Raw genomic sequence first — 26,430 nt, forward strand, 5'->3', positions numbered from 1 at the left:
GCTGCTGGAGGGTGGAGGGATAAGGATAGGGTGGCTGGGTTATGGACATTGGGGAGGGTACGTGCTATGGTGAGTGCTATGAAATGGGTAAGCCTGATGATTCACAGCCCTGTACTCCTGGGGCAAATAATACATTATATGTTAATAAAACAAATAAATAAATAAATAATAAACAAATAAGTACATATGTTTAATCCCCAAACAATCCAACAAGGTCAGTATTTTTATTACCCCATTTCACATATGAGGAAACTGTGAAACTTGATGTCCCAGTCACTCTGGCTTCCATAATTGACTTCTCAACCGTTATATTCTTCTGTAGAGCAAATATACTTTGAACACCTAACTACTTACTATTTAAAACAGCTCAATACACATTTAAACTATTCTCATGCACATTTGCCAGAGACTTATGAAAATATGAATACCATTTCACTACTTTTCTTGTTTTGTTGTGAACATAAAACAGTGGATGGTTATTAGATGTAATTTGTGATCAAGTGGAAAATCATGTGTTTCAACGCGACTCTGGATCAGTTTTTCAGGAATGCAGTTTGGTATTTAAATATGAAGATGATTATATTGATCTACTGTCAAAGAACATATTGGTGGGGTTGATTTTGCAGTATGAGGGATTTCAGAGGCTATAATAATCATTCTTGGAAGGAAGCACACTGTCACAGAAGTCAAGGGACCTAGGGTTTAATTTCTGCTTTGTAAGTAGCCATTTGGCTTTAGCCAAATCACTTTATGAAAATCATTTTCCTGTTCTTTAAAGTGGGGAAGTTGGGGTTTTGACCTAGATCAATTTGAAGGTTCCCTCTAGGTCTCTTTAAACATCCTATGATTCTATGACCTAGGCCTCATTAGTGGTGTGCTAATAGTCAAAATTAGGCCCAAATGAAATACATTAGGTTGTTTTTTATATGGGACAGATACTGTTAGATTTGAAATACCAATTTTTAATTTCTATTTTGAGATTCTCTTCTCCCTGCTCTGTGCTCTTCCAGAAACCTTTGTTCTTAAAACAGGACTGAAGTGCAAGGAGTGAATAGAGATAGGTCGTCGAGTGTTTTAAAGTTATTTAACAAGCTAAATTACAAGGATTTAATAAAAAATTAAATGCCTGAATTTCAAAAACAAACCTTAACTCAACCAGTTGATCAATTGTTCCCTCTCTAAACTGAAATAACAAATAAAATACATTATCATACCTTATCCATGTAGACAAGTTACGTAATGTGTCAAGAGAGAAGAATGACTTTGGACCTGCCCTCTGGAAAAGATGCCCTTACTGGGCATTCTTCACTGATCCTTGAACAGTGTGCCTGAGCGGTTGGAAGCAGACTGGAGCAATTGGAAAACACTGCATTAGTAGGAGGTAAGGGATGTATCTGCAACAGCTGAAGCAAAATGAACTTTTCTGCCGAGAAAAGCAGCTTAGTTACAACCCTCTGAGCTTAGACGTCAATCCATCCGCAAGCAGGACAAGTGTGGGTGATATATGGAAAGGATATTTTAAAATCTGCTTGAGTTTGCCAATCTGGAGATTCGCCCAGGAAAGAGAGCCTCAGAAAAATCACGATGGAAACAAGCAAATTTTATCATATTTATGCAGAACTTGAGAGACACAGAAACTAATTGGATAGGCTCCCATTGCTAAGCAGATGAAGATTTCATCATTAATGATTACTATGACAGAAAACTCTTTTAACTGTTTTTCTCTAATATCTGCAACAATTAAATAAGCATATGTATTAGCTTTGTATAAATCATGATGGAAAAGATGCTTTCCTCACATGTCCCTATAAAGCTAACCCTGTTCTCTTGTAGCTTGCTGAGTCTTAAATCAGTTTTCAAATATGGCTATGCTGTCAAATAGAAGTGTGTTATGAACATTTCTTTCCGAAGTCAGAAGCATTTCATTTTGAATGCTTAAGAAAATCACAAATGCCAAGTGCTTTGTTCTTTTAAAATAAAAGTGTGTTTAACACCTTGAATTATGCAAAATATTTGTGGCACTAAATAATAATGCACCTTTTCTTTAATATAAATGGAATCTTTTTGTCAGCAAAGTATAACACCCTGCATTAAAAATAATATTAATGCTCATTGGCTGTGTGCATTATTGTCTTTTGCAGACATCAGCTGAATCACTATGATTTATTCCAAATGAGATATTTTTAATGAAAATGTATCACATAGAGAAGCTAAATCATTTCCAGTAATATTGTAACAGCTTCAAAAGGAGACATTGTGGTGTTATAGAGAAGCATATGATTCTTGGTGTCAGTGCCAGAGAACTATAGTTTTAATGTGTTGAATCAGTACAAGTGATGACATGAATGATTAGATTTTTACAATAGCAATTTAATTTGAAAGAAGCAGACATTCTTACAGACTTAGCTAAAATTTCATAATAAAGTTAAAAGAATTAAAATTTGCTAAAAGGTTTTCAGATAACTTCTTTTTTTAAATAAATATAAACTTTGGGATATACTGATTAATGCTATAGGCTATAAAATAGTTTTGAGTTAGTGGAAGTACTCTAGATGGAGAGGTAATCATATTTACTTTTGCAAAAGTATGTAATATTTAGCTATTGAGATGTCATCTTAAACCTTATTTACTAAGGTTGTTAAATTCTAGCATCTTGAGTTGCAGTGCTGTTTTAAGACAAGTTGATAAAAATGGTAGGTTATATACATATTAATGATTGGGAAATTTAAAAAAAAATGGAATCCAAGCAAGCAGAACCAATGCTGGGGATCTTATGGGAATCTGTGTGGCCACCTCACCCAGAGACTTCTGTGGTGTCAGCAAAGCAAGAACTCCTGGATCCATGTCCTACTCTTCATTCAGGGCTCTTCCGTGGGCTGGTGTATGCTCTCAGCATGTGGGGGCCAAACCATCACACGTCTTATCAGCCAGCTGAGAGCAAGGTCTCAGGGTGTAGCATGGAGGTATGATTGATGGGAAGAGAAGGACTGGGGAAAAGGGCAGTCCTGAATAGGAAGTAAGAAAGAAGCAAAGACAAGAGATTTGTTGGGGTTTTGCTCTAGGCTGACCCTGATTTAAGGCATTGAAAAAAAAAAAAATGGAATCCATAGTACACAAAATAGGATAAAATTCACCAAAGATTTAATTGGCTTGTGCTCTTTGGAATACATCAATATTGATGCACTCACTTTAAAAGACCAGCAATAACACCACGAATCCAACTATCATATGTCACTGCTGATCAGAAAGCAATTGTTATTGAACATTCACAATGAAGCTTTTGTTTTAGGTCAGATAGTGAGGCAGTATGGTATAAATTCTGACCCAGCTAGGAGAAATTAAAAAAAGCTACATTCAAAATAAAAGTGATATTTAAGAAAAGGACTCACTAGTAAAATGTTAGATAGTAACTTCTTTTACTATCACTTGGCATCCTTAAACCACCTCTGAATTTAATATACTAAGTGTACTTTGAAACTATAATTTCTACTTTATCCTTTTTACAATGAGTTGCATAGGACACGATTTCCTTTGGGAGAAATGTATTTTCCAGAGTCTGCTGTTAAGAATAGGTTTGTTGTAGAGAATATATTATTTAATTTTGGTAGTTCTAATTCAAACTATAATTGAATAATTGTGTAAGTAGTTGTTGAATGGCTGCATCCCTGAGATGATAAACTCTGTGAAGACTGTGATGTTGTCTGCCTTGTGAACGATAGCTCAAGCCCCTAGTTAGGGCCTTAACACAGTAGGCAACCACTCAATAAGAAATTGCTCATTAATTGAAGGATGACATGGACTCACAACTAGTAACTAGGAAAGAGGAGAATTCAAGCCTAAACTGCTAACTCCATGCTCAGTGCTTTAGGGACTATTTTGAATTTGTAAATGACAGGTTGCAAGCATCAAATTCACAGATATATTTCTTAGTGAATAAGCTATGTGTATAGTGAGTAGCTTGACCAAATCACTTGATCTGTTCTTGTGTGATGATTTCATGGTTTGCTTTTTATGGAAATGCCTTTAAGTTACAGTTTATATTGCATATCATGATTCCAGACAGTTCATGGCTAGGGCCACTGATTCAGTTCTCAGAAGGAAAATTAGATTTTCCAGAGAAACTTTCTTTTCCCACAGAGTTTGTAATTCCAACTCTAGAGAAAAATGCCTGTCTTGTTTGAAGGAAAAATTCTGCACTAAATGTGAGCTAACATCAGCCCTTTCCCATCTCCAGCCCTGAATCATCAGTTAATTAGTTGATCTACCATTAACGAGTTAGTTATCTTAGATATTTTCTAAACTCCTTCCTGGCTCAGAATTTATTTAAATTAATAGTACTCAAATTATGTACATATTATATTTTTAAATTCTGAAAACAATTTTATGAAATAGATACTAACTTCCCAATTTGAGATGAGGAAAATGAGTCACAAAGGGAATTCAAACCTAGGTTCTGCAGTAAAATAAAGATGATAATAAGTATATGCTCATAGTGTTTCATGAGTATCAAATATGGTAAAAAAATTTACTGTGATTAATGTGATTTATAAGCTAAAAAGTAGTGTTTACATAGCAGGCCTGTGTTAGAATAATCGTTTCCCAAAGATGTTCATGTCCTAATTCTTGCAACCTAAGAACATATGAAGTTGCGCAGTAAGAAGGGATTTTTGCCAATATGATTAAGATTACAGACCATGGAATGGGGAGATTATCCTGGATTGCCCAGGTGGGCCCAATCTAATCACTTAAGTCCTTAAAAGCAAACACTTTTCCCTGACAAAGTCCAGGTATATAGACAGACCAAGAGATAGGACAAAAGAATAGGCACGAGAATGATTCTGTCTGCTGTTACTGATGTTGAAGATGGAAGAAGGAGGCTATGAGTCAAGGAATGCAAGTGACCTCCAGAAGCTTGGAATGGCCCGCAGGCGACAGCGAAGAAACTGATACCTTAATTCTACAACTGAATGGAACTGAATTCTGCTAACAACCTGAATGAGCGAGAAAAAGGAATCTACTCTAGAGCCCACGAGAGTTCTCACCTATAAAACTGTGAAGTAATAAATTTGTATAGTGTTTAAAGCCACTAAATATGTGACTGTAGATAGCTAATACAAAGCTATCTACAAACTCGGTAGTTCATGGAGCAGTGTCTGATTGGGACACTGACGAGCGTTTGTATAAAGCCAGAAAGTCAAGCCAGTCCCTGGAAATACTAATAGGATGGTGAGCCAGATTCATAGTCACAAAGTACAAAGTTTATAATTATCTATTCTTGCACAGTCTGTTATCAATCATCAGCTGTGCTGTGGGGTTACAGAGCCAGCACCCAGTTCATATGGGCCACCAATACTCTCTTATTTATGTCTTGATTCTTATTATAACCAGCTTCATGTACTTGACCTTTCTGTGCTCTGCATCTTGCTGTATTCTGTTCCTGTCACTCATTCTTTTATTTTTATTTTTATTTTTGCTTCCTTGAAACTTGACAAGGTATTCTTAGCTGTCATTTTAGATATGACATAATCCGCGCCTGACCATGACTTCGATTTTGCTCCTGCAGAATACTACTTCTATCCTATGGTAGAGCCCATAATATAAGACTCTTATTTATTTATTTATTTATTTATTTATTTATTGACCTCTGAGACTGGATACTAGTTTAGAAAGATCTCTATGCTTAACATCAGGAGGCAAAGTACAGAGCAGGAATAAACAGTGAGAGTGGTATATAGCAAAATTCAGAGAGAGAGCACATGAAATGCAAAATAAGGATTGAATCAGAAAGCACTGAAATTAGTCAGGCTAGCAACATTGGGCAGTTAAACTGTTAGTGCTTCTATTCTTCTGTATATAAAATTTGAATAATAACAGCAGTTCATAGATAACTTACAGTACTGAATAAAGCTCTTAAAATGGTCTGTGGCACATAGTAAATGTTTTATAAATGACCATTTTTATTGACATAGGATATAATATGCCAGTGTACTTATTTAAAAAGAAAACATACTGAGGGAGGGGGGAAAAGGAGGTATTTCTTCTTCAATTTTTCTGTCTACATTGAACTGTTGTCTTTGTGAAAACAGTCTTATGATTTAGGAACATACCTGGTCATCAACATTTATTTAATAAACTAAATATTAACACTCACTTAATTTTCAACTATCATAAAGTTGGCCCTTTATGAATGAGACTGTTTGATAGAAAAATCAGTAATCTAAAAGGCTTTGTTTTTCAAAGTTTAGTTTGGGGGAGTCTGTTTGAATACAGCATCTCAGATCCCACCTGATAATTAGAACTTGAATTTTAATAAGATCCCCAGATGACTCATGGTTACCCTAAGGTTTTGGAAGCACTGTTCTAAAGCACAAACAATAAAAATTCGAAAGGTAGCCAAATTAAAATTGTAGACTACTTAAAGTTATCACAACAAGAAAACTATTCTTATGCCTTCACCATTTTGTTTCATCATTTACAAAATGAGGATGCTATACTACCTATTTCTTGAAATTAATGTAAAGATTTAAGGGCCCGTTATCATTACTAATTAGATAATACATGTAAAGCTCTCTGTAAAGTGCCTGGCCAATATTCAAATGTATCAAATGTAAATATGATCAGTATTCTTATTTATCAGCTCATTCCTCTACATAAGACTTTCTCTTTATTTGTCCAACAATCCTATTTAAATAACATCTATATAATAACTTGGGTATTCTATGCCAGTAATCATTTGAAATGACAGCCACAGTGGATCAAGAGGAGAATCAACCTATTTTTGTCCTTCTTATAGACAGAGCAAGGGAATAAGATAAGAAAAAAGGGTACTAACTTACTCAATTTAAATAACTAATATTTACTGATTTTTTAAAAGTTTTTATTTATTTGACAGAGAGAGAGATCACAAGTAGGCAGAGAGGCAGGCAGAGAGGGGGAAGCAGGTTCTCTGCAGAGCAGAGAGCCCAACTCCGGGCTTGATCCCAGGACCCTGAGATCATGACCTGAGCAGAAGGCAGAGGCTTAATCCACTGAGCCACCCAGGTGCCCTATTTACTGAATTTTTTTATAGATTAATGGATTGACTGTGAAAAAAATTTATCTCCAGTTATTTGGGCCTATAGAAAATTACTGTAGTCTGTGAGAAGGAAGCCACATATAACATCTAAAATGAGAAAAGACAGAGATTAAAATGTGTGGATTTTTATATTTCCTACAGAAGTATAAGTGTGAAATAGAAGAAAGAGACCATGCTTAGAAGCCAGTAGAACCTGGGCTTAAAATCTGACTGTTTTTCTTACTTACTACATGACATTTGGCAAATCAATGAATTGCTCTGAAGTTTATTTCCTCATCTATAAATATCTACCTTAAAGGATTGTGGTTCTTGTTAAATGTGAATACCTTTTCTATGTTGTCTGGCACATAACAGGCATAAAATAAAGGCTATGTTTTTGTCTTTTTGATTTTTAGATATATAAATATGATAAGGTACACGACAGGATTATATCTCTAAATATTAATATGTGTTTTCTGTGTATTTTCCTCACCTTCTTCATAATATTTTCCAAGGCGATTTTATTCCCTCCCAACATGTTTGTAGATAAGTAGAAACAAAGACTTACATTTAAGTATGTGACAGAAAGATTCAGCCATATGCTTACAGAGCAGCCTAAGACAAGATAAGAGTGGACCTATGTATAGAAGAGAATAAAGAGTGACTGGGAAAAAAGGAAAAAGGGACTCTAGACATTGAAAGAAAAAGAGGAAATAGTATCTTTCTTTTCAATGGCTAGAGCCATAAGCAAAAGAGGCTGAGCATCACCTTTTCAGCTATGGACTTTCTATCAATCCATCACCTAGGGACTAAACTCTAACAGCCCTGGTCTACTGAGTAGATTTTAAACATAGCTTGAAAGACTTAGTATATTGGTGACCAAGATGGAATTGAACACAGCCAGAGGTGATTTTTCTATGAGCCGTAATAAGGCTATATACATTGCTAAGGATAATCCCTGTCTAGTTATTGACTCAACGACTGCAGAGATGCATACTAGGTATCTTGAAAAGAATAATGATTAAGGTTATACCATCACATGATTCTGATACTTGAATACTAAGAATCTCAGATTTTTTAGTTCATGAATTTTAGTGACTACTTGAGATTTAGGTAGTCACAGAAAGACTAGGAAATTATTAATAAATATTACATAGTATTTCAAATGTGTGTATCAGTACAGATTATTACAAAAATTATGTTTACTGATACATTTAGACATATGCATACAATATTTTTAGTGTATGCAATATGTGTTAAAATTTCCTTGGGGCACCTGGGTGGCTGCTAAGCATCCAACTCTTGATCTTAGCACAGGTCATGATCTCAGGGTCATGAGTTCAAGCCCCATACTGGGCTCTACACTTAGCATGAAGCCTACTTAAATAAAAAAAAGTTTTGGGGCGCCTGGGTGGCTCAGTGGGTTAAAGCCTCTGCCTTCGACTCAGTTCATGATCTCAGGGTCTTGGGATCGAGCCCCACATCGGGCTCTCTACTCAGCAGGGAGCCTGCTTTCTCTTCTCTCTCTGTCTCTGCCTGCCTCTCTGCCTACTTGTGATCTCTGTCTGTCACATAAATAAATAAATAATCTTTTTAAAAAAAAGTTTCTTTACTGTGCAGTTATTACATTGACAATTTAGGTCTGAAGGCCTAATAAGCAAAGAGATTCAACTTTACATTGAAATTTAGTTGAATTTTATATGCATCTTTGTCAATAGGGTAAAAGCAGTCACCTTAAAGCAGCCTCTGAGTTATCTGATGAAAATTCTTTTAATTTTATCAAATACATTCAATTTTGCAAGATTTATTGAACACTTATCAGGTACTATCCAATGTGCCAAGACGATAACAATGATACACTTTTATAAGTGCTGTGTTTAATATTATAGGAAGATACATAAAAAATTACAAGAGAAAATTCTATAAAAATGAATGATTCTGTGCTCATGTATTATAATGTTTTTCAAAAAACTAACTCAGGCTTTATCCACTCTGAATAATTTTTTTTTCATATATCAGAAATGTATAACCTGAAAATTATAAAGATTTATAAAGAGCTTTTGTCTTGATGTTATTCTTCAGAGAGTTTAAACTGATTACTCACATTTACAGTTTTGGTTATAATAGCTTGGGTAATTTGAACCTATTTTCACACTTAAAGACAACTTTAAAAGGTTGGGTGAAGTTAAAAACAAATTGCTTAAAAGCATGTAGCACTAACAAGGCTCTGAAAAGTTACAAGGTCAAGATTTGGAAAAGTAGAAATCTAAAGAAGGCTGGTGTTTGTTGACACTCTCTCTGGAGGAGTATTGGCTTATTCTGAAAGACGCAGCTCAATGTTTTAGAATCTAAGCAGTCATGTTGAAACTCTCTCAAGGCTAGAGGGAGAGCTTTGGTGAGCAACATGTAGTTTGCTCTTCCATAAATTGATGCTTAATTTCTCTCAAACTTGAAACTGAATTAAAGTAACACTGGGTTCCTAGTACCTCTAGCTGTACTTGAGTTTAAACAACCCTTTTTATTATATTCAGGGAGATAATTGATACGATTAAACTTTTTAGAAGACTGCAAGAAAAAAATTTCAATAATTAAATGATTATTCCAGAACTTAAAAAAAAAAGTTAGAAATTTAATAGATTTGCTCACTAATATAATAGACATACTAAGGAAATTAGTGAACTTGAAATAGCTTAGGAGGAAATTTCCATAATGAACCTAAGAGAAAAAAAATGTGTTAAACACAGAAGTGCATTTAAGAGATAAACAGGACAAAGTGAGATGATCAAATGTGTATGTAATTGAAGTGTCAGGGATAGAGAAAATGAGGCAGAAGCACTATCTGAAAGACATAATTCTCAAGAATTTTCCAAAACTGATCACAACATATAATAAACCACAGAGACCTTATGGATGCCAAACAAAACAAGTGAAAAGATAATCATTCCTAGATAACATTCAATAAAATTTCTGGAAAATGAGAGAGAGAGAGAATGAGAGCACTTGAAAGAATGTATATCAGAAACTGTAAACACTAACATGCCAAGAGGATATCATGAAAAATTTTACTCTAAATTTAAACAAGATGGGGGTACCTGGGTGCCTCAGTTGGTTAAGCATCCAACTCTTGGTTTTGATTCAGGTCATGATCTCATGAATCAAGAAACTGAGCCTTGTGTCTATGCACTGGGTGGGGAGTCTGCTTGAGATTCTCTCGCTCTCTCTCTTCCTCTGACTCTCCCTGCAGTCATGTGCTCCCTCCCCCCCAAAAAAAATAAATAAAACTTTAAAATTCAAACAAAATGGACAGACCCAGAAAAATACAACAATGGAATATTATTCAGCCTTAAAAGGGAAAACTTGCCATTTGCAACAATTTGATGAACTTGGAGAATGTTATTCTAAATGAAATGAGCTAGACAATGTTAAAACAAAAAACAAAAAACAAAAACCTTCATGATCTCACTATTATGGAGAAGCTAAAAAAATTGAATACATGGAAGCAGAGAGTAGAGCAGTAGTTACAGTGGAGGGAAGGTGGGAAAAATGGGGAGGTGTTATCTCAAAGAGTACAAAGTAGCAGTTACATAAGATGAGTAAGTCTAGAGACCTAAAGTGCAGCATGATGATTATAGTTCATAATACTGTACTGAATACTGGAAATTTGCTAAAAGAGGAGATTTCAGGGACTCTCATCACATACATATGAAAATGGTAATGTGTGAGATATCTGTATATTAGTTAGCTTGGCAATAGTAATCATTTTCTGTGTATATGTATATCAAATTATGTTGTACATTTTAAATATACATAATTTTTATTAAATTTAAAAAACATTTGCTTTATTCTATTTGGGACATAGTAAGTATAAAAGTTTTATTAACTGTGCTGGGTCCAATATTACTTTGTCTAGAAACTTGTAAATATATGAAATTGTAATCCATTCAAAATATCACAAAAACTGCTATGGAGCTTCCCAACAATGGAAATTTTTTGTTTAAAACCAAAACTTTAGTAATACAAATAGATAAATGCTTAACATGTCAAATTCATACTTTAGTTTGAAACAAATAATTTTAAAATTATAATTTTTGATCACATTCCTAAAATAGATTTCACTGGAAAAAAATGTCTCCAGAAAAGTGAAAATAGTGAAATAAGAAAAGTCATCATTTGAATAATACAGAATAGCCAGACTACAATGGAAATCTTCTCTGTTAGCTAAAGACTCAGTAAAATTACAATTAATAAAAATAATCAAAATAATTGGAATAGAAAATAAGAGTATATCTACATGCAAAATACAAATGGCCAAATAAGATATCTTTCAAAAGAAAGTATTTTTGATGTATAAAATATAACAAATACTTAGGAAGTAAATTAGTCAAACCCAGATGTGATAGTTAATTTTGAGAACCCTGACTAACATGCCAGTTGGGAACTCAGATAGCTTGAAGTGTTTCTGAAAGATAAATGAATATATACTCTTTTCATAGTTTGGAAGGTTGCACGTGGTAAAGATGTCAAATTCCCCACGTAATTTTATCTACATAAATTACAATCTTGGGCACCTGGGTGGCTCAGTGGGTTAAGCCTCTGCCTTCTGCTCAGGTCATGATCTTAGGGTCCTGGGATTGAGCCCCGCATTGGTCTCTCTGCTCCGTGGGGATCCTGCTTCCCCCTCTATCTCTGCCTGCTGCTCTGGCTGCTTGTGACCTCTCTCTCTGTGTCAAATAAATAAATTTTTTTAAAAAGTCTTAAAAAAAAAAAAAACTACAATCTGAATGAAAACTCCAATGGACAATTGTGAAAATTGACAAGCTGATCCTAAACTTCATAGAGAAATGCCACAGACCGAGATTAGAAAAGACATTCTTGATGAATTAAAACATTATTGGAGGACTTTTAGCAGCTCTTCTTATAATATTACAGTAAGGAAATATGGTATTAAGGCAAATTTAGAGACAAGGATCAGTGAAATAGGATAGAAAGATCGTATACGCACCGACACTTGATTTATGATATTACTAAAGAGTAGTAGAGGAAGGGCAATCTCTTTTGTAAGTCAATTAGCTATCAAGTTGATAAAAATAATTAATTAAACCTGACCCCTATATCACAGTATTATATTTATATATTTATATATAATAATTCATTTATTGTTTCTATCACCACACCCCCAAATCATTACATACAAGAGAGATGGCCAGAAAGTAATAGAGTAAAATATCTTCTTGATATTTGGAGAAGGAAATATTTATTAAATAGTCTTTCATAAATTACCATATTTTAATCTATCAGAATGGGTAAAATTTATAAACTATAATGCAAAGTATTAGCGGAGATATGGAGTATCAGGAACTATCAAATGCTCCTGGGGGGAGAGTTGCAAACATTTTGGGAAACAACTCAGCATCATCTACTAGTGTTGCAGATCTGCATACCAACAATTTCACTCCTGGGTATAAAGTAAGAGAAAGGCATGCACAGAAACTATGAAAATATTCGTAGCTGCTCTCATATAACAGAACCAATGTAGCAATGAAAATGAATGAAATATGGCTACAAAAAAAGTATGAATCTTAAGTAGACAAATTAGATATCAAAGAATATATACTATATTATTCCATTTATTTAAAAAAATCTGAAACAGGCAAATTTAAACTAAAATATCAAGCCTCAGGGTAGTGGTTACTTTGGGGAAGAGGGAAGTGCTAAGGGTAGAGAAGACACATAAATGGACTCACCTAGTTATGGTCTATTTCTTGATCAGGATGATCGTTACATAGATTTCCTTTGATGATTTGTTACACTATTGGTTTGTTTTGTGAGTTTTTCTGTATGTGATATTTTATAATGCAGGCCGTTTAAAATCCTTATTGTTTATACTACAACTATTTTAAAATAAATATTCTGGTTACAAAGATTGAGAAGCCTATACATTAAGGTTTTATGTTTGTATACGTAGAAGTCTATAGTAAGGATCTCATGTATGTCCTTGTGCCAGTGAAAAAAGACTAAACCACCCAACTGGCAGAATCTTAACTCTTTCAGGCCAACAGAGGGTGTTTAGAAAATTACCTTTTTGAAGTGAATTAAATCAGCCAAATAGATTTGTGTAGAGCCTTTCATGCCAAATGTTGGTAATAAAGCTGCCCCAACATTTAGGATTAGATAATGGACACTGACTTGTTTGAAAAATTGAGTTTCATTTGCCAAAGGGGGAAAAAAAAAAAAAAAGGAAAGCAGGGCCATTATAAAAACATAATTATGATCACTCTGTTAAAAAAAAAATGTGTATGAGGTTTGGAGTGAATCCCCTATCCCTTTTATGAACTCTTCTTGGCAGAGGACATCTACTATTACATAACTATGTGAATGTCATATTGATAACAAGTTCCTCAGAAAAATGTAAAATCTGTTGCTTTGATCAGGAACTGGGTGCTATAGTAGAATATATGAAGTCTGGGTGCTATAGTTGGATATATGAAGCCTGTGTAGATTTATTGTTTTCTTGCCAATTAAATTAGCGGCCTGTGTCTAACCCCATGAACATTCTACTGATTCCTTCTGTTATATCTTTAGTACTGACTGGAGTTTGATCAAGGTTTGAGCAATGATCTGGTTAGAGTAACTGACCACAAGGATCTACAATGAAGGTAACTATGCACTGGTCTCCTAACTAAAGTAAACACAAAGTTTATGCATTTAGAATGTAAAAATCAACCAAACAATCAAACATATATTTGCTTAGAATTTTTATTTCTTTGCCTATTATTTAAAAATAAACTTGTCTTTAAATTGTTTTTAATTAAAAAAATCTTTAACTTGTTCTAGGGAGAATTTATTTTTTCTATCATAAAATATACATAAACCAACACTAGTATGATTCATTATTTAATATTACATATTAGAATATAATTTTACCTCAGATACTATGGAAAATGAAAAAATGAAGGCATAGAGTTACAGGCCAGAATTCCAGATGTTTAGGTGTGTAATCAAGTATTCAAGAATTCAAGACCTTCTCGAACCCACATATAAAGAATATGTTTCAAGGAATTCTAACAGTTTTTTGTCTTTATCACAACGATTGATCAAGGTGGGGAGGGCTGTCAGTCACACCCAGAGAAGTCCAAAATATCAGGGAAAAAACCTTGTAGCAATGCTGGTATTACCAAGAGTTTAAACCACTGGGGTTATCCCCAGATGATGTACCTAAGTAAGAAAAACAAAGCCAAAAATAAAAATGGATGAAAATTTTCCTGTAGTGATTATTTGAGAAAGTGATCATAAAAGTTCTAGACTGTAAAGAAGCAAAGCAATTTTGGACTTTTAAAAAATTCAAAGACAAAAATTCCTTCCAGAGACATGTTGCCTTACCTTACACCAAAATCTTCTGAATAAGGATATATTTAATTGTGTGAATGTGAACTACAGAACTGTAAGGGAAAATAACTAGTATCACAATTTGCAGACATCTTTGTTGTTCACGGAGTATTGAAAATTGATTTTTTTTTTTCAAATACTTTGTTCTTCTGGTCCTTTGGTGTACTGACATGCACTTAGGCTTCAATAATAATTAATTATATGAACCTAATTTTGGTTAATACCTTTGCCTGAAATTGAAGGAGGCTATATGTCCTTGAGCAACAGATAAATGTCCGTCACTTTCTGAATTTGCTCCCACCACCATCACTTTTGGTTGCTATGTTGCTTGCCTTAATTAACTCATTTGTTCCAAAAGAGAAACAAGATTTGACTATGGAGATGGAGTGATATTTTGAGGAACACTCCAAGAAGTTGACTGACAAAAAGCAGATACAAATAGGGGAATTCAAGAAGTTGTATAATCTGGGAAATTAGGATACTTGGGACAACTGATTGAGTGTGGATCACCCTGGCTTTTAAATAGATAGATCTCAACCTCTAAGTATCTGTGGTATTTTTTGGAGTAAGAGTTGTAGTAGGCGGTAAAGGTGGTTTATCACTTTTAAGAAAGATACGAAGCAAAAGGAAACTGGCACTAATGGTTCATTTGTTCTTACACTAAAAGCCTTCTATTTACATACCTGCAATCACATACTAATCCGTTTCTATAAATGCATGTTTTTTCAGTTTTCAGTTGGGTCAGATATTCTGTTAGCAAACAGTACAGAAATTAGTTTCTTTGGTTTTGTTATATTTTGTTTCATTGTGGTAAAAAAACACATTACAAAATGTCTCATCTTAACCATTTTTAAGCGTATGGTGTTAACTGTATGCACATTGTTATGTAACAGATCTCTAGAACTTTTTCATCTTGCAGAATTGAAGCTCTCTATTCATGGTGAAACTTGCTCTTCCCACCTCCCATCTGGCCCTGGCAACTTTAATTCTATATTCTGTTTCTAAGAGTCTGACTATGTTAGATACCTCATATGTGTAGAATTATGCAGTATTTGTTTTTTTTTTTTTTATGACTGGCTTATTTCACTGAACATAATGTCCTCAAATTTCATCCATCTTTTAAAATATGACAGATTTTTCCTCCTTTTTAAGGCTGAATAATATTCTGTTGTATGCATATGTCATACTCTTTATCCATTAATTCATTGATAAATATTTATTTGCTTCCACCTCTTAGCTAGTGTGAATAATGCTGCAGTGAACACAGTGTGCGATGTTTGTTGAAATGAGTTTTCTCTTGCTAATTATGTATTTTTAAAGTAAGTCCATCATGTTAGGACATTGTTTTTGACTCACTAAGATACTTCAGTGAAGTAATGTAGGGAATAGACAAGTAAGAAGATCCAGTTATTTAAATTTTAGTAGAAAAACAGATTATCAGGTAATGGTATAGTCATTACATGAAATGGTATAGACAAGGAAGCAAAATCATATAAAAGATGAAAGCATCGATAATGTAAGACAAGGTTTGGGATTTAGGCTTGGATTGAAAGAGAAAAATGATCTTCCTCTGAAACTTGGGGCAAAGAAGTGCAGTTGAGTATAAAAGCAAATATTTTTAAGTAAAGAACTTTATGCCTAAAGTCCTCCATTTTCTTTGTGAAATAGAAGGCTAAATTATCATTTTAAAATAAGGGTCACAGACTATTGAGGAACATAAGAGAAATGAAGCAAATTTTCACTGAGCAGAATTGGAGAGGGAGGAGTCAAGAGAGAGTTAAATATTTTTCAAGCAATTTTATCACCCCTTTGAAGTTAAAGACTCTGCGTGTGTGTGTGTGTGGGGGGGGGGGTTTGCAGTGATAGTGACCTATATGATTTTTCTCCAAAGTTTCTCAGTGGTCAAGTTGCTGTTGGAAGTCTTGACTATTCCAAAATTGATTTTTTTTTCATTTTTATTCATTTAAAAGTGTACCAAGTGCATATTATAGTCAAGAATTACATTTTGCACAGGACATGAATAGCAAAAAAAAGGTAGTACCTATGTTTATCAGTTAGGGTTCAACCAGAGAAGCAGAACCAGTAGGAAAGATCACAAGTACAATTAAACTCCCTGGGCATAGGTTGAAGCTTTTGTCATAGGGGAATTTCTTCTCTTTCAGGGAAACCTCAGACCTACTTAAAGGCCTTCCACCTGATACAGCCAAGCTCACCTAGTTTATCTAGGATAATCTCCCTTATTTAAATTCAAGGGATTAGGAATTGCTTCAGAGCAACACCTAGATTAGTGTTTAATTGAATCACTAGGGACTGTAGCCTTGCCAAACTGACATACAAAAAAGCCATTATATCACTTGTTTATTTCCTAGTTCAGAGTAAGATAGGTAGATAGATGATAGTATTCAAGTATTGCATGTGGCCATTGAACACAGACCATGGACATCAGGAAAGGAGGGGTCTGTCCTGATTAGGAGGTAGCTAGGAGAGTTTGGAAAGGAAGTGCAGACAGAGGCAGCTGCTATACAAAGATCCACACAGCATCTCATTCAGAGAGCAACAAGTAATTCAACACATTTTAATTGTGACATGCAAGATGGGAAGAGATGAGGGAGTCAGTAAGAGCTGAAGTCATATCATAAAGAACAATATATACTACAATAAGACCTTTGGGTATTATCTTGAAAGGTATGCAAAGCATTCTGGGTTGTTAACTGGTATAATGCACTTGAATTATCTACTGCAATGCTCATTATAGATTATATCCTCCCTGGAACAGGTATTTTCTTTATACATGATTTTAGAAACAAATTTGACATAATCAAATTAGCAGCACCTTGGAGAAAAGAAAAGAAATGTGGACATGAATGAGGCCATGGAAGTTATTATCTCCAGTTTGAAATGATGGAGGAGTTTAAACACTATGAGCATATAGAACACAAAAGGAATTGTGAATGATTGTTTGTGGAGGTGAAAGAAAACAGAAGATGATAATTATATCCTGATTTCTGGCTAAGTTCAGTAGGTAGATAACTATACCACTCATCAAGATAAGGGTATAGCAGGAGGAAAATTGAAGGGTTGGGGAAAGGTATATGAGATGATAAGTTTAGCATTGGACATGTGGAATTTGAGCTGCTTTAGATATATCCAAATGTCAGGAATAGTCAGTTGAATATTTGAGTGTGAAGCTCAGAAAGGAGGTCAGATATGAAGACATAGATCAGTAATTCTTAAATGCTAGTGTGCATAAAAGTGCTAGATCTTGTTAAAATGGATCTTTCAGAGCCATATTCCCTAAATCACTGAATCTCAAGACCCATGTCCAAGAATTAAAAAGCATTTCATGGACTAGTTTGAGTCATGCTTATGCAAATTTTACAGAAGATATCAACATATAGAATTATAACATTGTTGAAACCGTGGGAATTGGGTGAATTCAGCTAGACAGAGTAGGAAATGATGAATTAAGAATAGAACTTTGAAGAAGAGGATTGAACAGACTGGCTGAAAGCTAATCCCTGAATGGCAACTGAGAATGGTGGGTAAGAGAAAGTTGTGAGGAACATCAGGAGCATGGGAAGGAGAGACTTCCAAGAATGAAAAATTCAAAACCAGTGCCAAATGAGGCAAAACAGTCGAGAATATTCACCTATCGAGTGTCATTTGATTTACCAACAAGTTCCTCAGAGAGCCAGTTTTCAGTTAAGGCAAAGTAATGGAGATAGTATTTGAAGAGGGCAATTTATTCATTCATTCAACAATTATTTACTGAATTCCTCTGAGTTGGCCTCTAAGTACTGGAATTAGAGAACAAGACAGAAAAGAATCTACATCTTAATGTGGGAGATTTTTAAAAAATCAATAAATATTTAGTAGCCTAAATTGTGAGAAGTGTTATAGAAAATAATAAAGCGGCGAAAATATAGTGCCAAGAGAAGGAGGGGTACTATTTCATGTAGGGTAGTTAGGGGAACATCTCTAGTATGGTGACATTTGAACAATGAGCCAAAGGAAGTATAAAAACAAGTCAGACAGATATCTGCATAAAGAATATTACAGCAAAGACCTTATGTTGTGTGCATGTGTAGAATGTTTCAGTATCAGCAAGAAGGGAAGTATGGGGAAGAAGGAGAGCAGTAGAAGGAAAGAGTAGAGTAGATAGTAGATTTCTCAAACATGTAAGGTCTAGCAGGCCTTTGCAAGTTACTTAACTTTTATTCTGAATGAGATAGGTTGCCATCGGGGAGTTTCGGAAATAGGAATAAAATTATATGACTTTTGTCTTAATGGTATTACTCTGGCTATTGGTTGAGAAAAGACTATAACTAAGAAGAGTAAATAAAAGGAGCCCAGCTGGAAGCTACTGTAATAATTCAATTTAGAAATGGTGGTTGGGCCCAGGATATAGCAGTAGAAGTAGCAAAAAGTGACTAGAATTGTTTTATATGCTGGATATAGCACTAAATGCATTCACTGGTGAATTGAAAAAGGTTATGAAAGAAAATCTTCAAGAATAATTCCAAATATATAGGCATAAACAACTGAAATGATTGCATGATTATTTACTTAAATAATGGGGAAGAAGATGATGGAAGATGCAGCTTGGTCAGCAGTTATCCAGGATGGGGGTTCTTCTGGTGTTCAGGAAAGCATACTATGTTTGAGGTGTTTGTTTATACATAGAAGTAGTAGTGTTGAAAACAAAATTATGTATATGAGTCTAGGGTTCAGGGAAGAGATTGAGCTGAAGATAACAGTTTGGGAGCCATCATCATATAGAGAATCTGAGTCTGGAACAGATCACCTAGAAAGTTAGTGAAAGAGGTAAAGAAAAGAGACTTGGGCCACTCCAATATTTAGAAGTCATAGTGTTGAAACAGGAAACAGAAAAGGAGCTGAAAAGACAAGGGTGGAGATGTAAGAAGACCTTGATCTATGGGCTATTTTTATTAACATACACATGTTTGGTATTTCTTCCGTTAAAAACCTACACTCATTCCTCATTTTCCTCCAACTCTCACCACAATTTTTTTCCCCATCCCTGTGTGCAATACTTCTTCTTTTTTTTTTTTCCTGTATGCAATATTTCTTGAAAGAATAATTTTCTCTCAATATTTCCAGTTTTTCTCTTCCAGTTCTCTATTGAAATCATTCCAGTCAGGCTTTTATTCCTATAAACCAGCACAGATGTTCTCTTCAAGATCACCAATGGCATCCTTCATTGCTAAAAATCAATGGTCAATTTTCAGTTCTCATTTAACTTAGTGTATCAAACACAATTGCATACTTTTTTTTTTTTTTTTTTTTTGAAGTGCTGGCTTTCCTTGGCCCGCTGTCCACTCATCCTACACAACTGACTAAACCTTTACCTGGTTTCCAGAACATCACTCTCTCATCTCCCTCCTACTTCTCTGATAACTCCTTTTCAGTCTCATTTACTGATTCCTCTTCATTTTCTTTTCTTTTCTTTTTTTTTTTTTTAAGATTTTATTTATTTATTTATTTGACAGAGATCACAAGTAGGTGGAGAGGCAAGCAGAGAGAGAGAGGGGGAAGCAGACTGCCTGCTGAGCAGAAGGCCAGATGTGGGCTCGATCCCAGGACCCTGAGATCATGACCTGAGCTGAAGGCAGAGGCCTAACCCACTGAGCCACCCAGGCACCCCCCTCTTCATTTTCTTGATATACATATATATATATATATATATATATATATATATATATATATATGTTCAATTACACAGAATTTAGGCTTTGGAATCCATTTTAATATCTGCATGCTCTCTTATAGATCCAGTTTCACAGATCTCTCCACTAATGCTCAAAAATGTCCATCCTGGACATTTTCCTTGGATTGTAGAATTCTTTACAGAACTGCCTAAGTTCATGATTTTTGTTCCAAGTGATCCTCCCTCAATCTTCCATATCTCAGTAAGTGACAGCTCCGTTCTTCTGGTACTCAATCAAAAACCCATACATCATACTGGACTCTTTTTCTCTCACAGCCTATATCTGATACATTAGCAACTCAAAAAATATCTTAAAATCAGGCTGTTCTTCTGTTTAACATCCTCTAATGGTTTCCCTTCCATTCTGAATGGAAATTAAAATCTTTAAATCATCTTACCTAAGCCTATAAGATCTGGCTTCCTACTGTTTCTCTGGTATTTTCTCCTTGCTCTCATTTACTCAACCAACTTCTTTCACCTTCTTGCTCTTTATTAAACATATAAAGCATGCTCTTGAATTAGGACCTTTGTACCTGCTGCTCTAGAAAGTTCTTCCTTCATATTTCTACACGAGGTAGCTCCTTTTCTTCAGAACTTTACTCAAATATCTTCTTAGTGAGATCCTACCTGGCCACCCTATATAAAATTGCCTGCATTATTTTTCTCTTTAGTAAGTTGATACATCATGTATTTTACTTAATACTTCTTGTTTATTACTTTTTTTAATACAAACTAGAAGATAAGTTTCATATCTCCTGGAACTGGAGCAGTACATGATGTGTAGAGTCAATAAATAGTTGCTGAAAGGGGTGCCTGGGTGAGTCAGTTGGTTGAGCATCTAACCCTTGATTTTTGGCTCAGGTCGTAATCTCAGGGTGGTGAGGTGGAGCCCCAAGTTGGGCTCTGTACTTGGTGTGGAGTCTGCTGGAGATTCTCTCTCTCTTTCCCTCTGTCCTTCCCCTAATCCCATGCTCTCTCCCTCCCTAAAATAAATAAATAAATATTTTAAAAAAATAGTTGTTGAAAAATGAATTATGAACTTGACCTATTTTGCATTATCAGCATCTTCCTCTTTTCTAGATCATTCCTATCAGCATATAAACATGATTTTAATATTCTCATCTCAAAAAAATATTTCTCATCTTAAATCTATACTTCCCCTAATTATCACCCATTTTCTCTGGTCCTTTAATAGCAAAGCTTAACCTAAAAAATTTCTTTATAGTTGCTATTTTCTCTTCCTAACATCTCATCTATGCTATATCTTGCTCAAATAAGTCTTCCAGTTACACCTGTCCCCTTGCGGCTGATGACTTTTTTGTTGCCAAAACATCATTCACATCTTTGTTCCCTTTATATTCACTTCTAAAGAGTTCCCTTCTTACCATACAGTTCCATCTCAAAAGTACTTCCTCAGATAAATTTTCCTGACCTAATTAAAATATTAATCCCTAATTCTATTACCCAGGTTTGTTTTTTTTCCTATTACTCTATTTTATTTTATTTTTTCTTTATGGTACTTATATTGTTGACTTCTGATTTGTTGTTGTTGTTGTTCTTGCCTCTCTAGAATGAAAGTTATCCTTATCTGTACCATTTTACTAGAGCCTAAACATGGCACATGGTAGATACTCAATAAATTAGGTAAATTTTCTACTTCAACTCTAATATAATATTTAATTGAGGAGTGGAATAAGAACTCACTTTTTGGAACATGGGTTTGATTGGCAACCTCCAAGACGACCCCCAGTGATCCCCACCTCTAGGTGTTTGTGCTCTGTGTAGTTCCCTTTGCTTGAGGCTGGCTGATTTATTGACTTGCTTCTAATGATTAGGATAAGGTAAAAGTGAAGAGTTGACACTTCTGAGGTTAGGTTACAAACAGACTATGACTTCTGTTTTGCATGTCTTCTATTACACATTCATTCACTTGCTCTGAGGGAATCCAGCTGCCATGTGTGAGAAGCCAGTATGGCCTAGAACTGTTATTTTCAGCCAAGAGTCACTTAGGATCTGAGGCCTGCCAACAGCCATGTGAATGAGTTTGCAAGAGATCTTGCCGCCATTGAGCTTTGAGATAACTGTAGCCATGGAGTGTAATTTCTTGAGATATGCTGATCCAGAACCACTGAGCTAAGTAGTGCACAAATTTCTGACCCTGAAGAACGGTGAGATAATAAATAGGTATTGTTTTAAACAATGAAGTTTTGAGAAATTTATTATACAACTGTAGTTAACAAAAACAATGGGAAACACCTTAAGTATGGTGATTTTGGGTAGAGTATTTAGTAGAAGATTTACTCTGATGAGAAACCAGAATAAGGGAAGGAAATTGAAAGCCCACAATTCAGAGAAGGTCACAGGATAAAAAATTGTTAAGGAAACACTGTTTATTTTATCTACTTCTAAATGTTTATACCATTTTTTAGATGCCACAGTATTTTTTAAAAATAGCTTTCAAGTTCTCCTTCTGAAACCACTTATCTGTAAGTGCAATAGAAGAACAAGGACCCTGGGAATGGAGCATCAATCTGAAGAAACAACAAACATTGATGAGATTAGCCAATAAATGGTATCATACTTATTTTTAATATTTTTGTTGAAGTATAATTGACATACAATATCCTGTTAGTTCCAGGTGTACATCATAATAATCTGATGTTTTTTATACATTACAAACTGATCCCTATGACAAGCCTAGTAACAGTCTGTCACATACAAGATTAATTAGTAAAGCACTTCAACAAAAATTAAGGAAAAAACATATCTTGTATAATGCAGTTTTTCTATAATGCAGAGTTCTGATTGTGATATGTAATTCTGATTCACAAAGATATATTATCATGGGATCTGAGCTAATTATAGTTTTTGATTTCTGGTCAGAAGAGTTGAGACGTTTCAACTGGTCTTCCAATGTTCATATAAACTTCATATTTATGTAGGAAAGTAAGCAGTTTGATTATATTTTGCCAAGATCACTTTGAAAAGTTAGCTTTCTGAAAGTACTGATAGTGTGTATATTTCAAGAGTGCTAATTTACAAGAACAAAAATTACATGACTTGTCAGTTCATTACGCTAGGAAAATCTGAAGGGTGAATTAGATTTTACAAAACATATTGAATGCAATATATATATATGTGTGTGTGTGTGTGTGTGTGTACATATATATATATATATATATATATATATTCAACATAGTTTTAAGATGCTTCAAATATATTAAGAGGAAAAAATCATTTTAATTTTATGTCTCCAAAATGCAATTTTATTCTTAGGCTGGTTCAGCGGAGTAGAAATAATTTAGACATTTGTAGTTTCTAGATGTAGCTTAATATAAGAATAAAAGTTCTTGTGGAAAATTTGTGTCTGTGAATTTAAAAGTTTATATTGAACAGTTTGAAAGTATGAGCACTACTTTTACAACTGGGAAAAAAAAAAGGCAGACTTTTGGAACTGAACTGAAAGACTGAATCAACAGAATAGGAAACCTCTGTTCGTATGACTAATAAATACCAGTCTGTGGTATTACTCTTAAAAGAGAAATCACATCACGCTATCTAAGAAACTTCCATGTCTAGGGTCGATGGCAATGAAGACAGGGTTATTAGTGGGGTGGCAGTGGTCGTTGTAAGGCTGACAGAATTTTGACATATGCCCTTTATCAGCAACTTTTCAAGGGTCAACTCCTATAAATGTCAAATATAATTAAATGGTTTATATTTAAAATAGAAGTTTTGTTGACAGTGGTAGTTATTCAGGTATCTTGATTTTAAAAAATTATATAAACTTTTATTGTGAAATGTGTAAGTTGGTTTCATGGTTACGTCAGATATTAACATTCATAGTAGAGTAGATCTATTCAGTTGAGGATTGCATTACAATTGATGCTATATAATAAACATTTGACTCAATCATTCTTTAGGACTAATGGCCAGAAAGGTTATGCCTATGGGTATAAATTTAAGACACTCAATTACTAGTGTGAAAATCTTAGGATAAGCATAGTAGGACAAATGCGAATATCAATTTTGTTAATGTGAATTAGTTATTGTAAATTAACTGATGTTAAGAACATACCAAGGTTTAAAAATTTAAAATATTACCAAAGAAGAAATAATGTTCATTTATTTCTCTTATGGACTTTAATGTACTTAGAACTTATTCTGACTATAGTGATGAAAATTTTACAGATTTTCAGTATTAGGATATATCTAGAAGTTAACAATACAATCCATTATGAAATGTAGTAAGTGCATGGAGTGGTTATAGGATGAAAATATAACTTAATGTAGCATATATATTATGTTTCACAATTGTTGCTTTGTTTATAATTGTATTTGCTTTTAAAGTACTTCTGACTTTTCCTTCTTTGTAATTTTTGTTGTTGATGCTGGGGTACAATTTTCTGCAGATCTGAGTTAAATTCACCATTTGGGAATAGCATGTTGCTTAGAAAGATTAAAGCAGCCCTTTGAGCCATTGAGAGATACTTTAATGTTATTAAGACAAAATATTCTGAGAGATGAAAGGTTTATATAAAGTAAAATTGTATCTATAGTTAGGATAGAGAAGAACTGTGCTTCCAGGGTTGCTGCATAAACTTTAGTTGGAAAGGAATTTCCCCGTGGTTTAGCATTATTGAATTGTATGAGTTATGGAGCTTCCACATTTTGTTTGGAGGCATCCATCACTGGTCTTGTCACATATGGAGTTTGATGATACTGTGAACCAAGTGGTGTAGCGTGTTCCTTGGGCCTGCTTTTTACACTATGGGACTCATCGAGGATCAGATTATACTTACAGAGGTTCCTAAATATAAAAATAACGATTTTAAAAGCATTGCTTTTAAAGACATAGGGTTTATGTGTGAGGTTTTTTTTTTCCCTTTTTTTTTTTTTTTTTTGGTATCATCTTCCTTAATTATGTGAAATATTGTCCTATTTGAACTGCCGCTAATTTCAAGGGTGAGTCCATTCACTCTGAAGATTTACCTTAATAATTTCTTATAACCCTCACTGATTGAACCCAGAATACTTAATGGAAAACATTTAATCTAGAATTTTATGACATTGGACTGAACCACTAATTACTGAATATATTTAGTACAGTATGCACTAAATAATACAATTTAGGAAAAGCAAGATAAATATAGATAATACATCAGAATTCTATCAGAATTTGCTACCTATCTACAGTTGCCTCACAGAGTGGTAAAGACCTCCATCTGGCTTCTATAGTACTTTTTCTTTCCTATTGAAACATCACAGGGGCACCTGATGGCTCAGTGGGTTAAAACCTCTGCCTTTGGCTCAAGTCATGATTTCAGGGTCCTGGGATCGAGCCCCGCATCCGGCTCTCTGCTTAGCAGGGAGGCTGCTTTCCCCCTATCTCTCTGCCTCCCTCTCTGCCTACTTGTGATCTCTGTCTGTCAAATAAATAAATAAAATCTTGAAAAAAAATCGCAAATAACATTTCATTATATAATTATTTCTGTGTTCATATTTACTATACAAGTATTATTTTTAAAAATCCGAGGGACAATCAACAATGGATATAGAGTTTCAGTTTTTAGGGGCCCCTTATATAAATCTCATCCTTAACTGCATCCTCACAAACATACATTCAGTACAGAGCTCCCCCAGGTTGTTGAGTTTACCAGAAGGTTCAACTATTAGAGATAACTTTAGTTGTGTTTTGATAGAATGTTTCCAGAAAATTGCCATATTTATAGATCATTTTGCCAGGTGTAGGGATACCTGTATAAGGTGATCATTTCTATTTTGGTCTGAAAATTGTACTTATCTGGTTGGCATTTTCTGATGCTGTTGTATCAATCCTTGATGCACAGTCTCATAATAGTTTTTATCCCTCAGGTTCGAGATGTCTTGCTGTTGTCCTCTGATCTGGTGACAGCAGCTATATAGTATTTCTTTGCATAAGAATACACTTGTATAATAGGTTTTGTTGAAATTTTTTGACAGAAATTTTTTGCATATATGTGTCTTACAAACTTTATTATTTACATTTTCTTTCTTCATAATCTGTTTCCATAAAGCAATTTTGTTACAATTGAAATCACTATTGCAATTATCACTATTTTGAATCATAATAATTTATCCTGCAGCTACAAAATGTAAAATATGTAACACATGATTATTCAATCACAAATTAATATAAACACTATAGCATTTTATCTACTACCAGATTAGTAATTAACTACCAGGGTGACTATAAGCTAGGCACTTCATTCTGCTTTGTGTT

This window comes from Martes martes, assembly GCF_963455335.1.
Source record: "Martes martes genome assembly, chromosome: 1".
Taxonomy (NCBI): Eukaryota; Metazoa; Chordata; class Mammalia; order Carnivora; family Mustelidae; genus Martes; species Martes martes.